The sequence below is a fragment of the Phaethon aethereus genome (assembly GCF_964289735.1).
Source record: "Phaethon aethereus genome assembly, chromosome: Z".
NCBI lineage: Eukaryota > Metazoa > Chordata > Aves > Phaethontiformes > Phaethontidae > Phaethon > Phaethon aethereus.
In genome coordinates, this window is record NC_138577.1 from 39,180,498 (window position 1) to 39,205,516 (window position 25,019).

At 40.8% G+C, this 25,019-nt stretch overlaps 1 protein-coding gene across 1 annotated transcript in view; it reads right to left on the reverse strand.

Annotated features, from left to right (window-relative positions):
• Positions 1-25,019, reverse strand: part of SAXO1 (stabilizer of axonemal microtubules 1) — a gene marked incomplete at its 3' end in the record, with an annotated part of 38,158 nt that overhangs the window by 11,500 nt on the left and 1,639 nt on the right. The window lies entirely within an intron of this gene.

Below are 25,019 nucleotides of genomic sequence, written 5' to 3' on the forward strand. Positions count from 1 at the left end.
TATTTTCTAAAAATTGATGAGACCTAAATTTTGACATTTGCTATGCTTGCCTGCTTAGACATTGGGGTCTTTTGACTATTTCTACTCTGATTTTGACTTGTGCAAATTATACTTTACTTGACTGAGGTCTATGAAGTTAGCCTGGCCAATATTAGTAATAAAATATAACAACAAGGAAGCACATAGATTTTTTTGTTTACTAAGAGTTATGGAAGAATAGCAGACTCTTTGAGGTTAAAAAGAATGCAGGTCCACTGCCTTCAAGTGAGTCTAAACAGTAACTGAGATGAAACATGTAAACAATTTATCAGATTACATTAAATACTTGTTTAAACCAGGAAGGACAACCTACGGCCACGGCTCAGGACCACAATTCATTCACATGCATTCCACACACACACCACACATGCATTCCCTGCAGTCTCCCTGACCAGCACAGCTCTCTGCCAGCTAAAGATAAAATATAGCCTTCTCCCAGAGGAGGAAGAGGAGGAATCCTGTAAGATTTATTAATTAATTTAATTTAATTAATTAATAATAAAAAATTATCATAGTGGGTTTAAAATACAGGTGGAAAGGTAAGAAAGTTGTACTGTTAAAATCCTAATTTATCCCAGTTATGTGGCTTATTACTGGTAATTACTGTCCATTAGACATCATGGATGCCACGGTATTACTGCTTCAGAGAAAAAACATGAAAGTCAGAAATGGCTGAACTGTCATTATGGAGAATTTAATTTTCCCCTGTAAAAAACACTGGTCCTCAGACCAGCCCTCACAGGTAAAAGCAACATCTCCTCAACCACATAATCTACTTGTACCATCTCTAACTTCCATGAGTGGTCAGATCAAGTCAATATTCTAGAAATCTCTAGCTTAGGTGGAATGATGATGCTGTCCAAAGAAAGATAAGGATGTAAAAACGTGCCAAAGAACTGGAGCAGGTTCTAATAGCAGGAACAGGATTGCCAACAGTCAGGCTGCAAAGAAAAATGACTGACGATGAGTCTTCATTCATGCAAATCTCTTCTCTTCCAAGTAATCAGAGGCCCTATTACCTGAGTTACAAAAGTATGGATGAGTAAATGTTTGTGAAGGGAAGCAGAGCATCCATGTGCAAAGTAAGAAGTATATCACATATAAACATTGAACATGGCAATAATATCAGGAAAATGAAAACACATTGTGGACAGGAGCATATGGAAAGTACAAGATTCTGCTTTTAGACGGTGAATGGTTTTGAGACAAGAAATAAATGCACAATAAAAGTACGAGATCTTTTGAGAGAAATTTGAAGTCCTTGTGATCATAACAGTACAAAAAAATCAATCTGAAACCTTTGGAAGGTTAACTGTAATTCCCACACACCCCAGAAGTTTTTTAATTTGAGTCATATCAGAATGCTAAACTCTGGATGCCAAACTTCACTTTTTCCCTAACACATACATTCACCAAATGTTAGAACAGATGGATCAGTAATCACCCAAAATGAATAGAAGTGACAGTGGAGAAAAAAAGGTTTGACACATTTGCATGCACACAGTCTTCACTGTGATTTCAGGCAAAAGTTTAACAAAAGAGAAACATGTATTTGTATATGTGCAGTGCCAATCAGTGCCAAAGAAATGAAATATACAACTGCTCAGTCTTCCAAATTCACCCTCGTCAGAATGCCACTACTGGGAATCCAGGGCAGCTGGAAGGAGGACAGTACCCTGGAAGACGAAAAAACCCTGGGTTTCACTATTACATGTCATTGTGGTTATGTCCCTTTCAAAAGCTGCACAAAATTATCATGGTCATCCTTTTTAGTGACCTAGTGAACTCTGAGCAAGGCTCTGTATTAAGCTCACTATACTCCTCATGGCCACTCTTGCCTTTATTCACACTTTTTATCTTGCTTTCCACATGTGCAACTGAGAACAGAAAACGTTGATATAATCTTCCTATCAGGCTCATCTCAAATAAACAATGAACAAGAATTGCACTGTTTCTTCACATTGTCATTAATAAGATTTTAGGTACTACCAATACAGTTCAGAGGGCTTTGTTGACTTATCTGTACTTCAATATCTGAAAGTTCACAAGGGATAATTTGCAGAAATAAGTACTATCTGCTTTCACACATGTCCTCTTTGAAATAATGTAAGTAAAGACTAACATTAACTCATCTAAAACAGAAAGTATAGCAAGCAGAAAGGAAGTCTTAAAGATCCTGAGTGTCATTAACCCAAACAAGAACTGTGTAAAACCAGGCAATCATGCAGATTGAGTAACTCTCTTACGCTGTCAGACTTTGCTCATCCCAGCTAAATGCAGCAAACAATGGAGAAACTGATGCCAAAACTCAGTTTCAGGGGTCCCAGCTGCAGTCATGGTGAGAGCACACACTAAACATTTATGGCTGCATTACTTTTGGCAGCTGACCCAAGACATTAGCAAAAGGAAGGTCCAAACAGCCCAATAACTTTAGTAAATTATTTGTGGAAATGGTATCCTTAGAAATTGGAATATGCTCTTGACAGGAAACAGGTAAATATCTATGTCCAGGGATACTAAATTTGAGTGGGAATGGGTTTAACTTTCACAAAATGAATACAGCGATTTACCTGTGCCCTCCAACTAAGAACAAACACTCCAACACTCACCCCCAAGAGAGCAGTCAAAGCGTAATTAGACCTGTCATGAAGTATTATAGTTCCATCCTCACTGCAAGCCTGAGAGCTCTCAGATTTCAGCACATTAACAAAATCACTGTAGATCACATTTTACACAAACTCATTATGATGGATTTTGTCATTTACTAAAGCAAGACCAAGTGATGTCTGTCCTTGCGCATACATACCCACTGCACCTAACCAGTAATGATGGAGCAAATGCCAATGTCTTTTACATCTTAGCTTGGCTAGCGCTACCATAGAGCAAGTAGAGGTGCACACTTGATATTTATCTGAGACGGAGATGAGGGGAGACCTTATCGCTCTCTACAACTACCTGAAAGGGGGTTGTGGTGACATGGGTGTTGGTCTCTTCTCCCAAGTAACTAGCGATAGGACAAGAGGAAATGGCCTCAAGTTGCGCCAGGGGAGGTTTAGGTTGGATGTTAGGAAAAATTTCTTTACCAAGAGAGTGGTCAGGCATTGGAACAGGCTGCCCAGGGAGGTGGTGGAGTTGCCATCTCTGGAAGTGTTCAAAAAACGTGTGGATGTGGCACTTCAGGACATGGTTTAGGGGACATGGTAGTGCTGGATTAATGGTTGGACTTGATGATCTTGAAGGTCCTTTCCAACCTAGTGATTCTGTGATTCTGAGAAAGCCAGAAAGGTATTTCAGATAACTGAAAAAATAAGAGACTTACATATCAGTTGTTGGAGAATTCATCTGTAAGCCAAAAAGATTAATCAGTTTGAGTAGACAGTGTTGTTCCTGTATGTGAAACAAGGTGTTTGAATGTTTAATGTCAGTAATGTTACTGCAGACAGATGCCAAAGAGCTCGGCCTGTCCTTAGAATGCAAACAAGGTCAGTAAACCCTGACTGGGATGAAGGCGACAGAGACAACGACAGTGACTACTTATCCACTCTGAACAGCTCAACCGCATTAAAGACTTGCAGGGCTGCTACAGACTGGAAATAAACACATTCAAAAGAATGATCATTCCACAGGGAGGCATTGAACGAAGGCAACATCCCTTCTAGACTGATGACTATCAAGAGCTGATTGTATGGATGACAGGCATCATTAGATGTTATGCTTTCTGCTTGGACATTCACCCTATACAGAAACAAACTTCATGCAAATAACTACATTAGAATCTTGAAGAGATTCAGAAAAACTTGATTTAGATAGCACCTAGACAGCAAGATTGGTGGCCGAAAGACAGACTGCAATTAAGGGCATCAGAGAAAGGAATGAAAAAATTAATGAGTACTGAAGACATCATGGTACATCTGGTGTGCCTGCTGAAATGCTAGGGAATAGATTACATAGATCAATCATATCATCCTTCCTCACTCTAAAATATACTGATTATGTAATATCTCAGGTGTCAGTAATATAGTACGTCTAGAGTGAAGAATGAGTTAGTATAAAACAATCATCAGATTCTTCCGGACAGATGGCAACCAATCCTTGAAAAGAGGGTGGAGGGTTAGAAAAATCAAGTACACTCACACATGTTGAGGTCAGGAAGGGCAAATAGCAACATACGTATGAGTGAACTAATTGCTTTCTGGCTGCAGATGGGAAACACAGACAGGCACCCATTCCCCACATCCCATGTTTGTTCATAAGTCCAGGATACAGCAATGCTATACCAAAAAGTGGAAAACATGCATCCTCATGATGGAGCTGTTGAACCTAAGTTTATTCTGTGTCAGTACTCATAAACATGTGAGATCTTAAATGAAGAGATTGCTCTTCTACAAATGTGAAGCAAAACCAAATCCCTCAAGATCCCCAATTATGAACTCCCCTGGAATTTCACTTTGGATACAGATATCATGTTTGGCCTTTACATAATAGGGAGCTGAGGCAAAATGTTGGCTATCTATGCATCACAAAGATTAAGAAAATTTAGATTTAATTCAAATGTTGGTGACTTCAGTTCTAAATGCAGAAATCTGTTAAGACTTTTATGAATTGCTCCTATTCCAGCTAAGAATTTGTCGTATATCCTCAGATGAAGGGAAGTACAGTCCAGCTGAGTGACAGGGAGAAAAAAGAAGTAGAAAAATAATGGAGAGAGCTGAAAGATCCATGAAAACTGAAAGGAACCTAAGCTATCTAACAAAGTGCACAAGTTTCTCAATAAATGAGGTCCAAAGCTGCTGTGCTTCACACCATTGCAAAGTGTGGGTAAGTCCAGAAAGCCATCTGAGGCATGACAGTAGCACAGAAACTACCATAAACTAGACATAAATTAGTCCAACTCTCATTTAAGAAAATGGTGAAGTAGATGCACAAGTACTCAGGAAAAACAGGCAGAGAAGGGTTTGAGAGTAAAATTGAATGCTTAAATAATAAGCTTTTTAAGAATTTCTGAGATGTGAATTCATCAATTTCAAACAGAAGTTTCCCATGGCTTTGTGATAAATTAACAGCTGTTGCCTTTACGTCCACTGAGTTGGAACATGCTGGAAAACGAGAACAGAAGGTGTTATTCAGATCCACAATGGTATGTCTCCCATTTGATCTTGAGAAGCTCCTGTGTATCTAGTGCAAGCTGTTCAACAAGGTTCCTCTTGGGAAAAAAACTGAAAATACTGTATCTCGGCTCACAGGTCTTCTACCAGTGAATCTCACATAACTTACACGCCCACGCCCCGCCCCCCCCCCCCCCAAAAAAAAAGTAGATTTAGCATTGTCTTATTTCTACCATTTGAGGCAAAAACAAGACTAAGTGACTCCTCAGAGGCTGCCATAGAAGACTGGCTGCTGAATTCTGGCTCCATGGGTATCTGGGCCATGTGGCCTGCAGGCTGTGCTTCCTGCCTTAGCACTACACCAGAAGAGCGCAGCAATACAGACGTTTTACCAATAACCAAGTACAATAAGAGGGACCCAAACGAAGGAGCCAAGCTCAGTTACCATTTGTTCAGTAGGCAAAGGACTCTGATGTGAATGGCAGGAAGCTCATGTTGTCTTAGCCTCTGCCACCACACCAGCTAAAGAAGTGCTGTTCTCTCCTTCCAATCAGAAGGGATAATGGTCCAATCGTAAAGATGATGAGGCCATTGCTACTTGAAAGACACACAAGCCTAAACCAGAAATCATGCTGTATAACCATGCTTTAGTGGCAGGTATGTCCCTCAAAGGTTAGAGCCAGGACAGAAACCTCTGCAAAATGAGAGGCAGGATTCTCAGGCAAGACTTTCTATGAAAGCGTATGGCCTTGTTCTCACTTTGAATTAGGGCTAGTTTACCTTGTTCAAGGGCACAGACAAGGAAGAAAACTTCTCTGAGCAGAAGACTGATTTTCCCATGTCTGAAATAATAGGATGTCTGCACTGAACTATATCTTCAAGTGTCTCTTTACTACAAATACAAGAAGAAAAAAACCTACTATACATGGAGACATCTTTGATAGCTAAATTAGAGCCTTTCAAGTGTTGTGTCAGAAACCTACTCTATATTTTATAAAAGACTGTCAGTTGCTGCCATACCAAATAGGATATAATAGACAAGCAACAGTTTTTGAAAACCTTTCATTTGAAGATGTGTATTGATAGAAATCACTGTGAACTGCAGATTTGGACTGGAACTACCAGAACTGACCTCAGAACTGGTGCAGAAAATTATTTCTATATACACAACACTTCAACTGCCATTAAAAACACCAAAAATTGTGACCTGACCTTCTGGATGCTGGAGAAAAACCCAGCACCAAAGCAGAAGCAAACATCCCAATTTTCAAGAAGGGTAAGAAGGAAGACCCTGGTAATTACATGCCTATCAGTCTCACTTCAGTGCCTGGTAATATCATGTAGAAAGTTATTCTGGGAGATATTGAAAAACTTTTGGGAGACAATGCAGTCATTGGTCATAGCCAACACAGGTTCACAAGGGGAAAGTCCTGTTTAAATAACATAGTTTCTTTTTATGACAAGGTCACCAATCTAGTTGACCAATGGAAGCCAGCAGATATGGATTTTTTTGGATCTTAGCAAAACCTCTGATACTGTCTCTCACAGTGTCCTTCTGGACGAAACGTCCAGCATACGGCTAGACAAGTCCATAATACGAGGGGTGAAGAATTGCCTGAAGAGTCAGGCTCAAAGCGTTATAGTAAATGGGGTTACACCAGGCTGGCAGCCAGTCACCAGAGAGGTACTCCAGGGCTCAATTTTATGGCCACTACTCTATAACATTTTTAAAAGTGACCTGGATGCAGGACTTTAATGTACATTAAGTCAGTTTGCCGATAATACTAAATTAGGAGGAGCTGTGGAATCCTGCGAGGGCAGAGAGGCCTTACAAAGAGATCTGGGTAGACTACAGAGCTGGGCAATCATCAGCCAGATGAAACTTAGCAAGAGCAAGTGCCATTTTCTCCACCTGGGAAGGGGTAATCCTGGTTATACGTACAAACTGGGGGATGAGAGGCTGAAGAGCAGCCCCACAGAAAGAGATCTGGGGGTTGGATTGGTGGCAAGTTGAATATGAGTCAACAGCGTGCCCTGGCAGCCAAAAGGGCCAACTATGTCCTGGGGTGCATCAAACACAGCATCGCTAGCCGGCTGAGGGAGGTGATTGCCCCACTCTGCACTGCACTGATGCAGCCCCACCTCAAGTACAGTGTACAGTTGTGGGTGCATCAAAATAAGGACATCAAACTATTAGAGTGTGTCCAGAGGAGGGTGACCAAGAAGGTGAAAGGCCTCAAGGGCAGATTTACAAGGAGAGGCTGAGGTCACTTGGCTTGTTCAGCTTGGAGAAGGCTGAGGGGTGACCTCATTGCAGTCTACAACTTCCTCAAGGGGGGCAGTGGAGGGTGAGGTGCTGATTTCCTCTCTGGTGACCAACGACAGGGCACAAGGAAATGGAACGAAGCTGCAGCAGGGGAAGTTCAGATTGGACACTGGAAAAAGGTTTTTCACTGAGAGTGTGGTCAGTCACTGGAACAGGCTCCCCAGGGAACTGGTCACAGCACCAAACCTGTCAGAATTCAAGGAGCATCTGGATGACACTCTTAGTCATATGGAGTAGTTTTAGGTAGTTCTGTGAGGAGCAGGGAGTTGGACTCAAGGATCCTCATGAGTCCCTTCCAACTTGAGATATTCTATGATCCTATGATTCCATGGAGTTCCCCTACACCATGGTGGTAGCCTGAGTTCCTTCCCTCTGCTCACACATTCTATTCTTTCCTCTCTCACAGCAACCTCCTTCCTCAGAAATGAGAAATTCTCTGCCCAGCAATCTCTGATTCCTCCCAGAGTCTCAAACCTATTTCAAAATCTGCAGGCCAACATGCACTTCCACAAACCTGGCCTGGTGCCAGTGGAAATACCTAAGGCAGGTGGAATGGACATCTAACTCCAGTTTGCTCACTTTGCCTATGTCCTTGTTTTTCCTTCAGTTTTGTTACTGCTTTAGCATATTCCATAAGCTTGGATGATTCACCTGACACAGCAGTGGGGTGCTGCGCAATCTGGAAACATAGGGACTACAGCGCAGTGACCTCAAATTCGTAAGATTTAGACTATTTATTTTTTGTAGAATAACTCCACCAATTAACATTTGTGTTGTAAAAAACAGGAAGTGATTTCCATTGATTTTAGGGCAAAACAGTAATTTTGTTTAAGAGCTGAAGAGAAATTTAGTTTTTAAAGTTCTGCTATAGATTCAGAGAACCTGGAGCAATACCTTCTACAGGTAATTTAATTTTACACCAGTGAAACGAGGAACTGTTCCTCTGCAGTCAGTAGATTTAAACTGGTGTACAACAGGAGTACTTGCGAGGGACATAAGGTCCTGTGTTCTTTTAACAGGACCTGAGCCTGGTGCCATAGCAAAAATGAAGGCTTCTGCAAAACAATTTCCAAAAGCACGTTTTCACCAACTGCTCCAGCTTTCAGGAAGCATAAGAGAAGTGCTGATAAAACTTTGCCAGAAGGTCTCCAACATCTGCTTGCTGTGACCTATGTAACTTCTAATACACTCTGCATAATGCAAGTCAAGAAAGGAAAAGGAGACCAAAAAGAGATTTACAAACAACTCCCTCTCTCCTGCATTAAATTTGTCCCTCCTCATGCAAAAGGAAAGGCAGTTTTCCACTATTTCTACTTTTGTATTAAATTTACAATCTGAAGAGCTATGGAAAAGTCTGGTTAGCCACATGGCAATACAGTCCGACAATATAAACAGCATGGAAAGATCATAAGCTGCTCTAGGAGTCCATCTAGCTTAGAGAATTGCAGGCACATTTTGGCTGTTGAAAGAGACAGTCACCTTGCTTTGCCAGGACGGAAGTTCTTAAGCCATAAAAAACCTTTTGATGGGAAAAAAAGTCAAATAGAGTAAGTTATACATCAGGAAAAAATTAAGTTTCCTGTTGAACTACTCCCTGTGTAAAAGAATTCCAGCCATGAGGAAGTTGTCAGAAATCCCGAAATTCTTAACAGCTTTCCATTTCTGGAAACGTAAAAATGGATAATCAGTCATTTTTCACTGCTGCTAGGTGATGGACTTCCATATTGCCAGACTTATAAAACAAGAACAGAATCAGCCCTTTTGGGTAGAGATTAATTGCCTAGTCCATCCTTCCCTATAGTAAAATGCCTTTTGTATTTTCATCTCTGTTTTATCGGACTTTCACCAGTTTTAAATCTGAACTGAATCATGAATTATCAACAGCTTTTCTTCGTCAACATTGTCTCATCCTAAGAAAACAGTAACTAATAATTACTACCATGTTTATACCTCAGGTGGGTTTTGTTAACCATGGAAAAAATACACATTACTGGTAAAAACTTGAGCAGCCTCACTTTCTGCAGAGATACACATATTTGACATCAAAACGGAATTATTAATAGTGGGGTCTCATCAAAGGGCTTCTAAGCAACAGAGAAACACTGTTGTAGCTACTGTCTCTTTTTTTCTTTTCGTTGACTTGATTTTTTTTTTTAATGTGGGAATGGCAAGAGAAAAAAAATAGACATATAAGCCTTCTGTATAAAGTATATGACTATTCTACCATGATGTTTACATTGGATATCTATATTACTGTTGCATGTGGCTACTTATGCTCTAATGATAAAAGCACACATAACAGTTCATAGTCACTGTTACAATGCTCTTTATCATTAACATTTCTATAAATCTCCCTGAAATCTCTTTTTAAATAATAATCAACTATTAAAATATGTTTCATGAGGTACAATGAAAAACAAGAACTTCAGAAATTCTTTTCATGTATTTCATCAAGCAAATATGGAAATGGATATGGAATTTAAGAAAACTGTTTCTTTCAGTAAGACATTTAGCTAGCATACAAGCTATCATTTTACCCCTTCTTAGAAATGGAGGCCAGCAAATTTAGGACTCACAAAATACATTAAGACTATGAGCTCTTTTTCAGCTACAAACCATTACTTTTAATGCAGGTACCGCCCAAAAGTCAATACATTAAGAAAGTGGTCACACAGGGTAATTACATGTCCTTCTAGGCTTGAAATTTGATTACAAAGCTACTTAAAGGATGTAGGTACCTCTCTCCCCTTTGACATCTGTTACCACAGATTATTTGCCTTCAATATTCAGAAGATTTTTAAAAGACAGTGTATTTCTTGGAGACATGCTAATGCAGTAGGAAATAGATTACAACCATTCATTCACAAGGGACACTAGCCTCCAAACTATGCTCCCTTCCCCTTATTTCAGTACTAACAATGCTATTCTTTCTGCCAACCTATATCAGGCTGCAGCATGTCAAACTATTCAATCATAAACCAGTTCTCTGAACATTTACATAAAGAGTAAGAATAATTATGGAAGAGTCAGTGACATTCCACACATACAATTTGCCTAAAATACATCCTCTAGTAGCCAAAATGTTATTAAAGAGTCATTTACTTAATTAAAAGTTTCTGGTTCTGCCTTTAGCCAGCTCTGTCCGGGTATGGTGTGAAACCTAAATTCTGCAAACCTGGGTGCTAGAATTTATTAAGGTCTTTTGCTCGTCTTGCTTTCATAAAAAGTTTAGAGAAACGTAAGATACTTGCAGATTACACCATTTCTAATGAGGGTAAATTTGCACAGAGTGAATTTCAAATACTTACCAACAGCCATCTGTAACAACATGAATATTAGAGCTCTTTTGGCAGGAAAAAAAATGAGGCCTGCAGAGCTTGTAAACTAGGAATTTGTAAGAACAAAAAATCAAATTCAACTCTCATAAGCTTTAGGTAGGTTTTTAAATACCAGTTTTTACTACAATCAGGTTAACTAAATCAGCAAGCACTGTTAGGTTTTAGAGGGAAAAATACCTTATTTTAATTAAAACTGACATAAAATTATCTGCTTCTTTTTTTCCCTGAAACCTGACTTGTGGCCACTGGCAGCATGACAGACAATCCAAGAAGGTAACACATGGTGAAGAGAACAACCCATTCGAGAAGTAGTAAAACGTCACAACCATGGACATCCTGAGTTGTGCACAAGGCCACCATCCAGGGCTCAAATTCATCAGGAGATCAGAGTGAGTGTCCTCTGCCCTGAAACCTGTGCTGTTACTCTGCACCAGACTGGAGGGATGGGGTCCTTGGATGCCGTACAAAGCATGTCTATGTTAAGCAAGAGAAATCTCAGAAACCAGTATCCACCTGTAACGCCTATCCTACATGGCAAAGAAGTTCTAGTTTATATGTTGTTGAGCAGTGTGGCTCTGTCCTGCCAGCCAATCCACTCAATTCTCCCATGACAGCTGCCTTTACAAAAAATTACCAATGATTTTTACTTAAAACTGGTGGGTCAGCTGGATTGTGCTTAACCCTGGTGAAGCCACGCTCACGACCTTTTAATTTTCTCTTGACAGCCAGATTGACTAGCTTTCTGAAATAGAATCATAGAATCTTTGTGTTGGAGTGGACCTTTAAAAGTCATCTAGTCCAACCCCCATGCAATGAGCGGGGACATCTTCCACTAGGTCAGCTCCCACAGAGCCCTGTCCAACCTGACCTGGAATGTTTCCAGGGATGGGGCATCTACCACCTCTCTGGGAAACCTGTGCCAGTGGTTCATCACCCTCATTGTGGAAAATTTCTTCCTTAGATCTAGTCTGAATCTGCCTTCTTCTAGTTTAAAACCATTACCCCTTGTCTAGTGCTACAGGACCTGCTAAAATGTCTGTCCCTGTCTTTCTTATAGGCCTCCTTTAAGTCCTGGAAGGCTGCAATAAGGTCTCCCCGGAGCCTTCTCTTCTCCAGGATGAACAACCCCAACTCTCTCAGCCTGTCCTTACAGAAGAGGTGTTCCAACCCTCTGATCATTTTTGTGGCCCTCCTCTGGACCCGCTCCAACAGGTCCATGTCTTTCCTGTGCTGAGGGCTCCAGAGCTGGACGCAGGACTCCAGGTGGGGTCTCACCAGAGTGGAGCAGATGGGCAGAATCACCTCCCTCAGCCTGCTGGCCACACTGCTTTGGATGCAGCCCAGGATACGGTTGGCCTTCTGGGCTGCGAGTGCACATTGCTGGCTCATGTTCAGGTTTTCATGCACCAGTGCCCCCAAGTCCTTCTCCATGGGGCTGCTCTCAATCCCTTCATTCCCCAGCCTGTATTGATCCCAGGGGTTGCCCCAACCCAGGTGCAGGACCCTGCACTTGGCCTGTTGAACCTCATGAGGTTCAAACAGGCCCATGCCTTGAGCTTATCCAAGTCCTTCTGCACAGAATCCCATCCCTCAGAACCATCAACCACACCACTCAGCTTGGTGTCATCTGCAAACTTGCTACGAGTGCACTCAATCCCACTGTCTGTGTCATTGATGAAGACATTAAACAGTACTGGTCCCAATGCAGACCCCTGCAGGACACCACTCTTCACCCAACTCCATCTGGACATTGAGATGTTGACCACTACCCTCTGGATGCGACCATCCAACCAATTCCTCATCTCTCAAACCCATCTCTCTCCAGTTTAGTGAGAAGGACGTTGCAGGGGAACATGTCAAAGACCTTACAGAAGTCCAGATAGACAGCATCAGTATCTCTTCCCTTGTCCACTGATATGGTCACTCCACCATAGAAGGCCACTAGGTTGGTCAGGCAGGACTTGCCCTTGGTGAAGCCATGCTGGCTGTCTCGAATCACCTCCCTCTCCACCATGGGCCTTAGCATAGCTTCTAGGAGGATCTGTTGCATGATCTTCCCAGGCACAGAGGTGAGGCTGACAGGTCAGTAGTTCCCAGGGTTCTCCTTGCTACCCTTTTTAAAAATGGGTGCAATGTTTCCCACATTGCAACTACAACAGCCAATTCCCTCGGGACTTTGGGGTGCCTCTCATCAGGTCCCACAGACTTGTATATGTTCAGGTCCCTCAGGTGATCTCAAACCTGATCTTCTCTTACAGTGGGAGGGTCTTTGCTCCTCCAGTCCCCATCTTGCAGCCCATCTACTCAAGAGGTGTGGGAAGAGACACTGCCAGTGAAGACTGAGGCAAAGAAGTCATTGAGTACCTCAGCCTTCCCGTCCATTGTTACCAGTTTGCCAGTCGTGCTCATCAGGGGAGTACACTTCCTTTTCTGGCTGACATAACTGTAGAAGGCCTTCTTACTATGCTTTGCATCCCTTGCCAAGTTCAGCTCCAGCTGTGCCCTGACCTTCCTGACCCCATCCCTACACAAGCAGGCAGCATCCCTGTGCTCTTCCCAGGATACCTGTTGTCTGCCTGTGCATTTCCTTCTTGCCCTTTAGTTTGCCCACCAGCTCACCAGTCAGCCATGCCAGCCTCTTGCCTTCCTTTTGTGATTTCTTACAGCTGGGGATTCAGACCTCTTGTGGTCTATGGAAAACGTTCTTAAAGATCCGACAGCTCTATTCTGAAGGGACAAGTGGTGTCAAAGTGCTAGGAAGAATGGCCACTTTGGAAATTCGGATTTTGCTTTTAGTGGTCAATTTAATTATGTAACTAGGCAACTTGCACTACTTGTAGAATAGCCTAGCAAAATATATGCTGTGTCTTTGGCATGGTAAAGCGGTGTTACACTACTGCATTAACTTGCAGATATGAACTCAATAGCTCCCTTAGCCAGGAGGTACTCAGTCCCTTTAAAAACCAAATATAACAGATTCAAAGTATCTGTGTGCAGCCTTTAATATTAAGTAGTGTGCATAATAAGGTTTATAATAAAAATATATGTGAATGTTTGAAATCTGACATCCTTCATTCCTGGCTTTTGGCTTGTGCAAATCTTGACAGCCTTGAAAGACCCACAAGTGGTATTTACTGGGAATGCAAGTGCAAATCTTAAGCTAACTGAATGTTACAAATGAATGAACTTCTACTACCTTGCATAATGAAAGAACAATTTTGTTAATGACGTTGTGGTTACTTTTTCATAAATATGCCTGGAAAGGCTGCTCTTAAATTATGAAATTTGAAGTTTTCTGATGTGATAGTCCTCTTAAGCACTACACATAATACTTAGATCTTATAACAGTTAATGGAACCAAAGGTGCAAAATGAGGCATTCAAAAGCGAAGAAACACTGGAATTACCATTGCCTGTAGCAGATCAGTTCATCCCTGTTGTCGATGTGGACTATGGGATAGCTTAACTTACACAACCAAACACGAAATTTTCCACAGGTAAAGACTCACTTGAGAGCCACAGTTTAAAAGAATTTGGATATTTTACTTCTATTTGTTTGTTTTCAAACTGTTAGCGTGTTTTGCTGTAAATAAGTCATTAAAAACAGCTGCAGGCACACCACTGTTATGGATGTGGATTAGGGAGGAAGTGGCAACAGCACGCAGTATTTAGACTGTGGCATCTTCGATTCAGTCTGCCTCTGTTAGCTGACAACTGGGTCTGGGCAAGCCCAAGTAACCTTAGCCCAGGCAACCTCTTCTTATATGTCTGCCCACACTGAACACCTTAAAGGAACTCAGCCTCAGGCACATCAGGAAATGTGAAGGTTTAGCATTAAGTTTTAATAAGCCATGGTGCAATGGATCACACAGGCTGGATTTGGCGTTTCACTTCTCATTTAAGAATGTACTTTCCTCTCCTTAAATTCTTCAGAAGGAGGTTTTTGCCAATAGTGAAGTTATTCCACAATATTTGAAGGCACTGAAAATAGAAAATTCATAAATATATCTAACTCTGACATTCTGTGCTTGTTAACATACTAAACATTTACTATGGTGAAGATTAATTTATGGCTACATGTTAAAAAATATCTTTGTTTCTCTGGCTAACCTGTCTTATTTTCCATTAAAGATACCACAAAACCCCTGCAAGAGCTGCTGAACTCCACTTTTTTCAATCAACATTTACGTAGGCTTTTCATTGAAAACAAGAATTCTGTCTGCATCGTGCAATATCAGTTCCAGTCCTTTCTCTACTTTTGCTGTCTGTCACAGAAAACTGGCATTCAAATTTAACTGAAGTTTGTTGCCAGGAAAATTTATCCTAAGAACAGAACGAAACATTTTCCTGAACTGAAAGTCAATATGCAACAAATGCAAACTTATTTAGGCAACAGTTCTACCTGCTTCATTTTTTCTTCCAAAATAAATGCTCTTGAAAGTTTGCCAAATGAAAGCACATCACTGAACACTGTCCAGGACTTGCAGACCAGCAGCCAGCCAAGACCTACAAACCCACAAAACTGCTGGACATATCCTGGTTTTGGCTAGGATACAGATAATTTTCTTCCTAATAGCTGATAAAGTGCTGTGTTTTGTATTTAGTATGAAAATAATGTTGATAACACACTGGTGTTTTTAGTCCTTGCTAAGTAGTTGTAGTGCTTGTGCTCGGCCAAGCACTTCCCAGCTCCCCCTGCGCTGCCAGCGGGGAGGTGCACAAGCAGCCGGGAGGGGCACAGCCGGGACAGCTGACCCAGCCGGGCCGAGGGATGTTCCCGACCCTGTAACGCCATGCCCAGCGTCTAAACTGGCGTTGGCCAGCGGGCAGGAGTCGCTGCTTGGGGATGAGCTATTGATCACCTGGTGGTGAGCAATGGTTGCATTGTGCACCACTTGCTTTTGTATATTCCTTTCTCAGTGTTATTTTTTCATCTTCCTTTGCTGCCCTATTAAAATGTTTTTATCTCAGCCTCGAAGTTTTTTTCCCTGATTCTCTCCCCCATCCCACCCGCGAGGGGGAAGGCAAGCGAGCGGCTGCATGGTGCTTAGTTGCCGACTGCAGCTAAACGATGACAACGAGCAATGCTTTGCAGTGCCCGGTTTCTCACTGTGAGCTCTGGTAAACTACTTCGTTCCAAGTATTTAGCACAGTATCTCCACATTTATCCAACAGTAAGCAGCAGACATATTTGTGACTAACATCAGCCTGCTGCCATCTTCTGGTGAAAAGTTCAGGACACTAAACAACCACAAATACGATCAATTCTTGCTTGCTCCCATTATCTTGTGCTTTTATCTCATAGCCAGGCAATGCAGCATTACTCATGTAGTAATATTACTTAGAAACAAGCAGGTTAGTGCTTCTTGGAAAGAAGCAGGTTAGAAGCAGGTTAGGAAAAAGGATCCTTTTCACAAATATCCTTTCACTGACTCTTTACCATACCTGCAATAATCTGGATAGTGACTGTCAGAGGAACAAAGTAGCTTTAGCATTAAGTAGTAGCTATTATTTTACTTGGAAATATACACCAATCAGCTACAATAAAAAATACTTCAGAAACCATCTACTGGCATGCACTGTAAATAGGAGAGCCAAAACACGAGTAAAGTCAGGAAAGGCAGAATTTGATGCTAGATAGGCAAAAGAAAGGTTAGGTTCACCAAGTAGAACTGCAAGAGTATAAACAGATACTACTCCACTCAATTCTCCTACCAATTAGTCTTGACTCTTGCCTGTTCTTTGCATTAAGCATGTGCAGCTGGGTAATGTTCCTCACAGACACGTCCTGGGACATGAGAAACCAGCACATGATAATTCCAAGAGAAGATACAGGATTCACATGCCCAGATCATTTCTTCCTGTATTCACGATGAAGAGCACCAAATTCTTCACCACAACATATCCAAATTAATGGCAAGCGTAAAGAATGAAAAAATTATCGTAAGTGCACTATGATATTAGTTTTGATGCTTAGAATATCCAGTAAAAAGATGACAGCCCTTTGCAAACCTTTAGCCCATTTAATCGACTATAACTAGCTCTTGATGAGCTGAGGTTGACTCACATGAAAAATTATTACTGAGACACTATTTCAAACTTTTAGATGAACATGCTCACAGTAAGATTACTCAGAAGGAAGTGCTCCCATAGTTCAACTGAGTGTGAAACATTGCTAGGGGTACAACATGCAGGTCTGCAAATTACTCTGGCAGACCAAGCAACAAAAAGTCAGATGCTCCATTTTCAGAATGCTTTACAAAGAAAGCTGAAAAAAATACAGTACTCATATGCCGTACAGTCATTCCACTCAAACATAAGCTTCATCGTAGCCTGAAAAGCAAAAACTCTAGGAAGGAGATTGAAAAGGCATTCAAGGTCACAAGTTCCCAGCTGACTTCAGAAACCAAACATCTATACCAGTACCTATCTTCAAAATCCTACCAAAAGCAGCTGTTCGTGCCATCATAACATCAACCCAAAGTTTTAATAGAAAGAGACAGTCATTTTTGACAGCAGTTTTCCATGAAAAGGTACTGATGAAAAAAAAACCTGAAAATAGGTTGCTTTTTAGGCAACTTAATGAAACTATTTTTGTTTTCATTTTAAAAATGTGTGTTTTCCTGTTAACCTGTCTTCAAATTTTCCTTTTTTTAATAGTTTAAGGTTTTAATGTTTTACATAATATTCTGGCATTTTACACTCCTTTAATGTCATGTTACGTCAGAACATCTGACATTACAAAAACTCTCCTCTCAATCCACTTGCATTACAATTCAGTAAATAGAAATTTTTAAATAACCTGTATAAAAAGATTAATTTTGCACTCTTACCTATGCAATAAGGGAAGAAAATACTGTCAAAGTATTAAACTAGAAGTCCTTGATAAAGTCAGGATTTTCTGACCATTAGCACTCCCCACTGTTTGAGAAACAATGGTTGCAAGAAATATTAACTGATGACTAACACTGACTTCCAAATCTAAGCCTGCTAAGCAGCACGAAGAGGCCTTAGAGACAAATGTGGAGTAAAGCTTACTCTCCTGAGCAGCATTACCAGAGACTGTTCCTCCTCCTACAGAAAATCTGCCTGAAAAGAAGCCAGCACAGCTGGTCAGGACCCAGGAAATTATTCTTGGCTCGCAACAATGGTTTGCATCCTTCTTCAAGATCAACAGCTTCGATTTGCAAGAACCACCTTTCATGTTCCCCTAAGCACCTAATTATACTGAAGAGTGAGGGCATGACCTCTGAATCTGTCTCAGCCCCTGGTCTTTACTGGTATGACCAGCTTTTAGCAGCCCCAGGTCCCCGAGATCAGTGGGAAAATCTGGGACAAGGAAGACTTACCCTTGGTGGAAGAGGAACAGGTTAGGAAACACTTAAATAGCATATCCAGGTCCATGGAGCACCCACAAGCATTGAGGGAACTGGCCCATCTCATTTTGAGGCCATTCTCTTTATCATTGAAAGAAAGATTGTGACAATCGAGGGGAAGTTCCTTAGCGCTAGGAGAAAGTAAATATCACTCCTGTCTTCAAGAAAGGCGAGGAGGAGGATCTGGGGAACTACAGGCCAGTCATGCTCAATGCCTGTGAAGATGACAGAGTAAATAACCCTGGAAAACCAATTCCAGACACTGGCTATCAAAAGGGCTGGAGGAGGTCATTTGGGGTGGTCAGCATGGAGTTATGAAGGTGAAATTGTGCTTAAACCAAACTGAACGCCTTCTACAATGAGAAGACTGGCTTGGTACATGACAGGAGAGCGGTAGATGTTGCTTACCTTGACTTTGGCAAGGCTTCTGACATTGTCTCCCGTAACATCCTCATCGACACACTGATGGAATTATCAGCTAGATAAGTGGACAGTTAGGTGGGCTAAATAATGCATGAGCTGCTGGACTCTAAGGGTTGCAATCAGTGGCACAAAGTCCAGCCAGAAGCCAGTCACCATCTATGTGCCCCAGGGCCAGCTAATGGGGTAAATACTACTAAATTTCTCTGTGACTGACCTGGATAATGGGACAGATGGCACCATCAGCAGGTTTGCAAATGACACAAAACTGGGAGAACTGGTTGATAGACCCACTGTGTGTATTGCCATTCAGAGGGATATAAACAGGATGAAGAAATGGGTCAACAGGAATGTCATGAAATTCAATAAAGAAAATGCAAAATCCTGCATTTGGAAAGGAATAACCCCAGGCAGCAGGACAGTCTGATGTCTAACCATCTGGAGAGAAGTTTGTCAGAAAGGCCGTGGTGATCTTGGCTAACAAGTTGGCCAAAAGCCAGCAATATGCCCTTGTGGTGAAGGCAGTGGCACTCTGGATCGCACTGAACCAGAGCATTGCCAGCCCATGAAGGGAAGTGATCCTTCCCCTACTCAGCACTGAGGAAGAGGCATCTGAATGCTGTGTGCAGGTCTGGACTCCCCAGTATGAGATGGGGACATACTGGAGCCAGAGGCCACAGAGTTGTTAAACAACTGGAACATCTCTCATGTGAGGAGACACTAAGAAAATGTAGAGAGAAGGCTCTGAGAGACCTTATCAATATGTATAAATAGCTAGTGGGGCTGAGCATAAGAGGGAGTTAGGCTCTTCTCAGTGGAGCCCAGTTACAGAACAGGTATGCCATCTACAGAAACAGGTAAGAAGTAATCAAAACAATCTTTGCCAGACCATCACCTGACACAAATGTAGACACTAACCATGCCCTGTCCTCCACAGTGACATCTTTGTTCTACATACCGATTCCTTTTACACTACTTTTTTACTGTATTGATACAAAAGCATGAGTTAAGTAAGAGTGGGAAGTTATTTGCGCTTTTGATGGTTTTATGCCTTTTCCAAATAAATTGTGCAGTACTGAAAATAAGGACTCCAAGCACTCCAGTGCTGAGTGTAAGTAGTGCTTAGTGTCCCCATCTCCTGCTGGTTTAAATGGGGTTTGTAGCTACCCTTTACTGGCCCATCTCTGCCTGATTTTTCATTCTTCAAGCCAAGGCCAGAAGAATAATACCGTATCTTTCTCAACACCATGAAGAATCAACTGCTCTTTTTACAGTCTTTAAGCTGAGGGAAGATGTTTCATAAAAGAATGAGACCAATTCTGCATGGGCCCACCGAGAGTTAAGTAGAAGAGATTTGTTGGTGTTTTTTTCCCAACCTTTGAAGTCTCTCCTTTGACTACCTAATGTGAAATATACTTCAACTGTTGCCATTTGCCAACATCCTGTGATGTTCAAGAACATCACAGGAATCTAGAAAATACTTCTAAACCTTGCTTTTGATTCCACAATCACCCCCTACAGTTATTTAAACATTATATAGGCTGAATATTGGAGTCAATGGCATATAGTCAGTGGAGATAACATCAACTTACACCAGTGTTGTAAAGACGTAAAGCAGTCGTGCCATCTAACAACCTGATGCCATGATCTCTTCCGCATTCTGGAGATCAGTCTGAACACTACCTTTTCCAAACCAAAAGTGTTTTATGAAAACCCCACATTTTCTATGAATACTGCATGAAAAGAAAAGGGAACAGAAAAAGAAGGGTTGAAAAAAAAAATCTTGGAAAAAAAAAAAAGGACCTCTCTTCTTGCAATGCTAAAAGACTGTAACATCTATAATAGGGGTTTAATTCTATTGCACTTTACTCATGCATAGTAACAATGGATTGAACTGGTAATTGTAATAGGTAGTAATGTGTGAAAGTAATAGGAAGGAAATTGCCAATCATGATCAGGAGGACTAACAGAACTGAAATCAAAGAATTTAGAGTCTCCAGCATTGGCTTTGCGTTTATGTATTTATTTTTAGAATCAGTTTGGTTGTTCTGTAGGAATAAAGAAAATTTTCTGTTAGGGTTATACAAATTGTTTTACTTGAACCAACTCTGGCCTGTAAAAAAGCTCTTTCTAGATGTGCATTTTCCAGTTTGTTAACAAGCTGTTTCCAACACAGCCGAAATAATGAAGACTTAAGTATCTTTAATATCTGCCGAAAGAAATCCCATTCAGTTGTTTTAAAAGTTGGTTTAAACTTAAAGACAGAATTTCATTAAAGCTATTAAAAGAAAGATAGTTTTATGGAAAGAATTTCACTCAGTTCTTGCTCAGTTTTTCCAGAGTTTTGCAATTTTTGGTCTGCATGAAAATGACATCACAAACTGCTGAAAAGAAAAGAGATCCCAGAAGCGACGTGTAGGATTTCCCATCTCAGGAGACTTCCACAGTTTGACATTTCCAGGCTATTATATATCCACTCTCCAAGTTACTGAAGTTTCAGCGCTTTCCATAGTGATGCACTTCATTTACAGAAGCTGTGTCCACTCTGACAAAACACTCTCTCAAGTTCTTAAACCAGTTCTGAGGCAAAGCAGTCTTGGTAACTCCCACTGAAACTAGTTGTCACTGCAGCCACTCAGCACCTAAGTGTTTTAGTTCACTTTAGCCCCAAGAAATCCTCACAAGAAATACAACAAACAATAACAAAAACCCTTTTCAAACATTTTCAGAAAGGAACTTCAGGATATCAAGACAGATGAGCAGAACATGCTACAATGTAAACAGACCCACTTTACTGGGGGAAAAAAAAAAAAATAGCAGAAACACTCCAGTGGCCAACTCACTTTCCAAACAAAAATTGCCAAGAGTAAAATGCAAAGCTCCCCTTGCACTGGGAAATTACATCACTCAGCATTATGACATCACCATCTCCATCAGTGAAAAAATGCACCTGAATGTCCAGTAACAAAGTGTCAGGTGAAAAAATACCCTCAGTATAGCTGCACCTGGCATTCAGTGTTGAAAAAAGTTTGTTACGAATGGCTCGTTAAAAGGACCAGTATTTTCACCATAGATGTCTAACTATGCAAAATTATGTATTGTCTGTTCAGACTTTTTTTTTTTTCACACTATCCTTGCTGACTAACAAAATTCTCTTGTTAGATGATGAAGCTTTTAGGCAGTGCCCAAGCCGATGCTCCTAACTGTTTCCTAAAAATACTAATAAAACATCTGATCTTTTACAATGATAAACAGCCACCGACAAAAATTTTGGTCCTATAACATTAAATAAAAGAGCTGTTCCAAGGACAACAGAATCAGACATTTCTCACACAATTTATTTCATGGCCTTTGATGATCTGTTCAGCACAATTCCAGCATACATCTACTGTTTTCTCTTATATTATGATGAACCACATTAGTAGCACGCATTTTACCACTTCCTTTCTTTCCCACACACTACCTTACTTGCCATCTCCTTGTCTTGCAACAGATGCCACTTGTGTCCTATTCTCCATTTCTCTTCATACACAATCTTTTCTACAGCATACACACCATCAGTCCTATTTTGATTAAAAACATTCATTTTCTACATCTCTAATTACGTTTCTTGGCTAGATCTTTGTCTTTTAGTCTGAGAGCCTCTTGGGACAAGGACTGTTTCTACTTGTATTTGTCACTGCTCAATTACTTAAACTGCAGCATAAATAAACTTTTTAAGTAACTAAAGATGTCCAGCTGCAAATGCAAGTGAAATGATTGTGCCCCTGGCTCCTGCAGTACTTTATGTTAACCATGAAAGAACTTCTTACAGCTTTCCCTGACTATTATTCCTAAGTGCAAACTACTAAAATGCATGCAGCTGCAAGAGATGGTCAAGCTGACAGAAGTACATAAATGAGTGACTACGGATTAGATCCACCTATTGGAATGACTCTGCCTACGTGTAATTGTATCAGAAACCACTGTCAGTGCCACAAAGAAACACCATCAAACGTAATATATTATTTAGAAATGTTAAAATGCCCAGAACAGGGATAGAAAGATACTCAAACTCTTTGCAATTGTGCTTCACGCCAATTAAACAGAGTTCCCCAGCTGTAAGCCCACACATGCTGCATCAGACACAGCTGAAGAGCTTCACATAGACTGGAGTATAGGTAGGTATCACCAGACACAATGGTATGAAAAGTACTCCCATACGGAAGAGCTACCTCCAAATGGTGCCACACATAACAAGTTGTTAAGCATTGCAGATGGTAAGATAAGGCTCTCATGCAACATTCTGCCATAGCTACCAATACAGTAATTTCTACCGAAGTTTTTCCAAATGATGCAACACAGAAGACTGAATGGTATGAGTGGTATCGATCACTCATATCCTTTTAAGTCCCTACTCACCCCATCTTCTCCCAATCTCCACTAAAAAAAGCAAGTTTTGAGTAGCTACCAAGTGTCTTAGATCATTTACCAGTTCAGCTCTAAGAAACCTCTCTGTAGTTATACCGAAAACAAATACACACTCTTCTACATGCAAAACCATGCAAGCTATGAGTTATTAGGCATGTATTTCTGTATCTGTCCATACCTGCATATATACCAACACATTCATAATGCCACTTATCATTTAGCAGTTGTGTGGTAAACATCTATACCGGTAAGTACTGAGCACTGAACATCCTGGAATCATTTGAAAATTTGTAGCTCTCACATGGGACCCATAACCCAGTGGCCTTCGTCACTGTTGTATGTAGCACATTAGCTAGAACAGATAGGTCAAGAGTCTTTCCCTAACATCTCAAAGCTGTGACAGAACAGGTTATCTTAATTTTAAACAATACATATTTCACAGCCTGTACTTCTGCCTCTCCCTACTGATAAAAAATATTTTCTCAATCGACACTATCATAGATAGTGTCATCACTAAAATCATATCGTTCTGCCTTTATGCAGAATTAACGTATGTATTCTATTCACAGCCATTCCTAGCACAAAGTAGAAATTTTATCTCGGCTAGTGCCACCACTGGCCACAATGAACCATTCCCAAAGCAGTTATATAATGGAGGAGACTTGCTGTTCATTAAGTCTTGTAATTGAGACTGTTTCTCACATTACTTGCAGAAATCCAGCCACATATTGTATTTGCATTGTTCAATGCTCAGTGAACTAGTGACAGTCAATTATATGTTCTTTTAGCTTTACTTTTTCACTAAAAATAGACTGACATATGCCCAGTACATACAGGACATATACAGGACAGGCCACAAATGATTATTTGTTATCCTGCAAAATTTATAGCAATCTATGTTTTGTTATAGCTACACATTATTTGGTATGCTACTACCAAACACTGTACTTCATATTACACTTGAAGATATTCCAGACACTTCACTATACATTTATGACCAATGCATATATGCTTTTGGTAAAAAAAGAACATTAATATAATCTCCCAAAGTGAAAAAACAAGACCAAGGAGCATAGAAGTTTGTAAACCTGTCCTTTTGGAACTCACCTGGTAAGGATGGGCAAATCTGAACTGCAAAATACTGACTGCTCTGGACTAAACTATGGCATATTCTCCTCCACAGAGGAACATGAGGTATCTGCACTGTGTACTTCAGCTAATGGGCCTAACTTCAGGAGTCCAAATTCCTTATTCTTAGGAAATTAAATGGAAGGATATTCTGTTTAGGAAGTTAATGAGAATATTAATTTCCAAAGCTTAATAGGCAAGTACTTCTGAACAGTATTTCAGAATCAGTATCTTAGACACTTAACACTGTACATTATGAACACTGTATTCCTCTTCTGCAAATACCCAGTTTTAAAGAAGTCACAAAAATACATACACTTTATATTTGTAGCTGCTGCTAATACCCTGCTGTTCTCCCAACTCCCCCTCACTAACCAGTAAATCACTGCTCTAAAAGGATTTTATCCTGAAGTTCAACATAATTATGATTGCCTTCTAATATAAGCCTTCCTAAGTATCCTCCACAAACACCAGCGTTTTGGCTACTGCTGAGCAGTGCTCACACAGCACCAAGGCTGTCTCTCCAGCATTCCCCTCTCACAACTAGGCTGGGAGCGGGCAGTATCTTGGAAGGGTACAGAGTCAGGACAGCTGACCCAAACTAAGCAAAGGCATATTCCATACCATATGACATCTGCTCAGCAATAAAAGGTAAGAGAAAGGGCCAGGGTGGGGAGGCTTTTTACATCTTTTTTTTTTTACGACATTCGTCTTCTGGAAAAACCACTACACATAGTAAAGCCCTGCCTCCTCGGAAGTGGCTGGACATCACCTGCTCATGGGAAGCAAAGAACAAATCTTTTGTTTTCCTTTGCTTCTGCACATGTCCTTTGCTTCTGCTTTATTAAACTGCCTTTATCTTGACCCACGCGTTTTTT